Here is a 5,184-nt window from a genome sequence, read left to right as displayed (position 1 = left end):
ACCAGGATTGAGTGTTGTTAGGTTTCCTCTCGTTTAAGAGAGTCATTCTGCTGAAGCCTCCACTCTCTAGAGCTCCGCCTAGGCAGTATTAATCTTTAGGCTCTTTCTTCTGAGCCTCACTAACTGCCTCTGGTGTTGAGTGTAGTCAGGTCTCCTCTCGTTCTAGAGAGTCGTTATGCTGAGACCTCCACTCTTAAGAGCTCCTCAACTAGGGCTGCGTGATGTTAGGCTTCCTCTCATTTAAGAGTAATTCTGCTGAAGCCTCCGCTTTTCAGAATTCCGTCTTTGGCCATATGAGTATGTAGGCTCTTTTTGAGCTTCACTAACTGCCTCTACTCACTGTGTCTAGTGTTGAGTGTAGTTAGGTCTCCTCTCGTTTTGAGAGTCGTTATGCTGAGACTTCCACTCTTAAGAGCTCCTAAACTAGGTTTGAGTGTCGTTAGGCTTCCTCTCGTTTAAGAGAGTCATTCTGCTGAAGCCTCCACTCCCCAGAGCTCCGCTTAGGCAGTACTATTAGTATGTAGGCTCTATTGTGAGCCTCGCTAACTGTCTCAAGCGTTGAGTGTAGTCAGGTCTCCTCTCGCTTTAGGGAGTCGTTTTGCTGAGACCTCCACTCTTAGAGTTCCCCTACCAGGGTTGAGCGTTGTTAGGCTTCCTCTTGTTTAAGAGAGTCATTCTGCTGAAGCCTCCGCTCTGCAGAGCTCCGCTTAGGCAGTAATAACGTGTAGGCTCTTTCTTGAGCCTCACGAGCTGCCTCTGGCTTTGAGTGTAGCCAGGTCTCCTCTCATTCTAGAGAGTTGTTATGCTGAGACCTCCACTCTTTAGAGCTCCTCAACTAGTGTTGTTTGTTGTTAGGCTTCCTCTCGTTTAAGAGAGTCATACTGCTGAAGCCTCCACTCTTCAGAACTCCGTCTTTAGTAGTAATAAGAGTATGTAGTAGGCTCTTTTTGAGCATCGCTAACTGCCTCTGGCGTTGAGTGTAGCTAGGTCTCCTCTCGCTTTAGGGAGTCGGTATGCTGAGACCTCCACTCTTAAGAGTTCCCCTACCAGGGTTGAGCGTTATTAGGCTTCCTCTCGTTTAAGAGAGTCATTCTGCTGAAGCCTCCGCTCTCCAGAGCTCCGCTTAGGCAGTAATATGAGTTCGTAGGCTCTTTCTTTTTGAGCCTCACTAACTGCCTCTGGCACTGAGTGTAGTCAGGTCTCCTCTCGTTTTAGAGAGTCGTTGTGCTGAGACCTCCGCTCTTAAGAGCTCCTAAACTAGGATTGAGTGTTGTTAGGCTTCATCTCGTTTAAGAGTCATTCTGCTGAAGCCTCCACTCCCCAGAGCTCCGCTTAGGCAGTACTATTAGTATGTAGGCTCTATTGTGAGCCTCGCTAACTGTCTCAAGCGTTGAGTGTAGTCAGGTCTCCTCTCGCTTTAGGGAGTCGTTTTGCTGAGACCTCCACTCTTAAGAGTTCCCCTACCAGGGTTGAGCATTGTTAGGCTTCCTCTCATTTAAGAGAGTCATTCTGTTGAAGCCTCCGCTCTGCAGCGCTCCGCTTAGGCAGTACTATTAGTATGTAGGCTCTATTGTGAGCCTTGCTAACTGCCTCTGGCGTTGAGTATAGCCAGGTCTCCTCTCATTTTAGAGAGTTGTTATGCTGAGACCTCCACTCTTAAGAGCTCCTCAACTATGGTTGAGTGTTGTTAAGCTTCCTCTTGGGCTCTTTCTTTTTGAGCCTCACTAACTGCCTCTGGCGTTGAGTGTAGCTAGGTCTCCTCTCGCTTTGGAGAGTCGTTATGCTGAGACCTCCACTCTTAAGAGCTCCTCAACTATGGTTGAGTGTTGTTAAGCTTCCTCTTGTTTAAGAGAGTCATTCTGCTGAAGCCTCCACTCTGCAGAGCTCCGCTTAGGCAGTATTAATGTGTAGGCCTTTTCTTCAGCCTCACTAACCACCTCTGGCGTTGAGTGTAGCCAGGTCTCCTCTCATTCTAGAGAGTTGTTATACTGAGACCTCCACTCTTAGAGTTCCATACTTTGGTGGGTGAGCTAGTCTATGACGTTGGTGAGCTTTGAGCCTGCCTGTAGAGGTTTGTAGCTCAGGTTCTGGCCAAAGCGATTTCGCTGGGGCAGGGATGATGTTCCTTGAGTCTTTGACTTAGGGAATCCAGTTATTTGGGCACTCATCCCTCAGCATGGCGGTGTTGGTATACCATTCCCCTAGCGCCCTCTAGAGTATGCAGCGTGGAGTTCCCTTTCGAACTCCCTGCCGCCTGCCAATGTCAAGTTCATTGTCGTTTTTTCATTCATGCTTCAGACACCGGTCACGCTAGAGGCATTACCCTAGCGCCCTCTAGAGGACGCAGCGTCTCGTTCCCTATTCTCAGGGAGCCATGGTTACATGCATAACCTGAGACGTTTTCTTACACTGTCTCAGTAATTGTTGGCAAGAAATTTTAATGTCAGCTATACTTGTTAACAAACAATGTGTGCACATGTTTACTTTTCTTTGGAAAGTAGTGACTACGACAGATGAAATGTCAAAACCATATATTCAATATTAATATGTGTGTATTAATACATCGATCTCATTTAGCAGTAATTAAATAACTTCAAAACCTTAAAATGTCAAGCGAAACTATATGATCAGGAACCACCCAGTTAGAAACTCTTTCTATAAGCTGTCTGTGTACATTCATGGAATTCTTTCTAACTTCCTTTTTTATGTTGTATTTTAACACTACACTCAACACTTACCTCATGTGTCTCTCTTGTCTCAGTTGTTAAGGTATAGTCCATACTCTTTCCAATAATTGTGGGTTGGTCTTGTGACAGGACAGAAAAGGAGAGAGAAATATTAAAATTACATTGAAATTGGCACTGGAATTATGATAACGCAAGTCCATGATCTAAAAAAAATGTTGAAGACTGATATAACTAGTTTTCGCACATTATATCTCATTTTAAGGTAAATAATTTGAACTATGACTTAAAAATACTAGTGTAATATAGGCTGGTACATAACCCACTTACGTAGTCTAATTTAACAAAACACCAACATATATATATATATATATATATAATAATAAATGCCTTTTCTCTTGATTAATTAGTTGCCTAGCATGAAAATTCAGTCGCATATATGCAAGTGATTTACTTGCATTGTAGAGAGTTGTCTCATTAAAAGCTGAATTTGGATTCTGAATCTTGGCTTAACTGAATATCTGTTTCAACTAGTGGAAGTGTTAGAGTCAGGGGCAAATAAACATATGAAAGCATACCAACATAATATCAATTAAACCAAATCTGTGTTCTTACCACTTTGACATGTCCTGTTTTGCATGTCTCCTCTCTCTCTTAACGCAGTGATGTACATCTCACTAGTGTAACACTGCTGTTTATTCTCAATAAACAGTTGCTCAATCCTGTTCATCAGGTCTCTCATCTCTGACTGGTTGTTCATGTTCTTGCTACAGGTGTGATATCTTCCGTCCACATTTCTCAATCAGCCGCTCTAGAGCAGAGTTTTTCTTCAGGTCATCTATTATAGAGTCAGACTCTTCCTCGCTCTCATAGGTGAAAAGAATCATCGCAAACTGAAGAACTTTGTCCCCAAATACTCTCTGAAGCCACTCAATACCCATCTTATCAGAATCTGTTAACTGGCCCAGTCGCACAACAAAGATGAAAGCAATGATTTCATTTTCATTCATTATTTGATCAGTGAGAGGATTAACTCCAGATTAAGTGCAGTTTCATGTAAGCCAATAAGGTTAATAACTGAGACGTGGCGTCCTGATTTCTTCATCTGCAAGGGAAGAGTATTGGATATTGCTACATTGTCAATATTTGGCTGTATTTCTCCAAGTAGAATATTGTCGTGTTGAAACTGGACTGCAGCAGTGTTTCCAAATAACACAATTGTCGAACTGTGATCTAGAATTAACACAGAAGAACCGCTCTCAGATTCATCAACACACTGCAATGTAAGAACAAGTCTCATTCAGCAATGCAAAATATCAGATGTTGTTTTCTTACCCATACTGCTGAGCAATGGATCAACAGAGTCAGACAGTTCAGGTGCTCTACTCATCAGGTTTCGAGTTGCTCCTTCCTTCTACAGGCTGTTCATTATCCTGAAAAACAAAACAAAACAAAAAACAAAACAAAACAAAACTGTGAAGTGTAAATTATCGCGATGTTTAGGTATTTACGTGTGCAAGAGCATGTGTGTATAGCATAATATATTTTCCGTTTAAAGTCTACCTGTCTAGACAACTGTGATGTATGAGTATCAACTCATAACTCCAGAGACTTAAACACTTCCTGCTTAAAGTAGATGCAAATATAGGGGTAGATCCAGTCAAACAGGATTTGATGTTCACAAAAACATAGTCTGACCTCTAATAAATCACATGGCATCTTTTCTTAGAACACCTGACCAACCATGTAAGTTATTTAAATCCACATCCATGTAACTTCCTTTCTGTTAAAACAAACGATTAGTTACACGGTGTTGATATTTATTTAATCAGTAAAATGTGCTATAAAACCTAATCTAAATTTAGTCAGCTTTCAGAACTTTTTTTTCACCAAAATTAGACATTACTACACCATTTCTCACTCTTAAGAAAAATGGTTCTAAACAGTACCAGAAAAGGGTTCTTCGGCTTGTAACAATAGCAGAACCCTTTTTAGTGCCTTTTTTATATGGTTCCATATAGACCCAGGTGAAAAAGAAATATATTTAAATTGTGCTTTTTCAGAGACCTTATTGGTGTTATAAATAACCTTTTTAATGATAGTTTTTCATTAATATTAGTATGTTAATATAATTAATATTAGTATTATTTGTATATATTATTTATTAATATTGTTTACCCCTCTATCTGCCTGGTTTTATAATATCTTGAAGTGTCTATTAGGGCTTTACATAAAATCAACAATAACAACAACAACATGTCAATTAGGTACTTTTTTTAATGACGTGAAATTGTAGCAAAAATGACAGTGTTCTAACAACAGTTTTTAGCAGAATACATTAATGAATGATAATCGACATTAAACATAAATAAATGCTTAAAGAAATCAAACAAAATAGAACATAAAATAGTGAATTGAAGACCACGCTCCAGTGAAATATCTTCACAATCCTCTATTATGCCTTTTAAGTTAATCATTATCTGTATTTTGGTGTGATTGA

The 5,184-nt window shown here is 40.4% G+C and overlaps 1 pseudogene; it reads right to left on the bottom strand.

The window, feature by feature from the left end:
• LOC107657304 (interferon-induced very large GTPase 1-like) overlaps positions 1-4,083 on the bottom strand; it is an 11,900-nt pseudogene extending 7,817 nt beyond the window's left edge.
• Between the last annotated feature and the right edge of the window lie 1,101 nt (positions 4,084-5,184).

This window comes from Sinocyclocheilus anshuiensis, unplaced genomic scaffold, assembly GCF_001515605.1.
Source record: "Sinocyclocheilus anshuiensis isolate Anshui unplaced genomic scaffold, SAMN03320099.WGS_v1.1 scaffold239, whole genome shotgun sequence".
NCBI classification, from domain to species: domain Eukaryota; kingdom Metazoa; phylum Chordata; class Actinopteri; order Cypriniformes; family Cyprinidae; genus Sinocyclocheilus; species Sinocyclocheilus anshuiensis.
The sequence above is the reverse complement of the archived record's forward strand: the minus strand, read 5'-3'. Positions and strand labels throughout refer to the sequence as shown.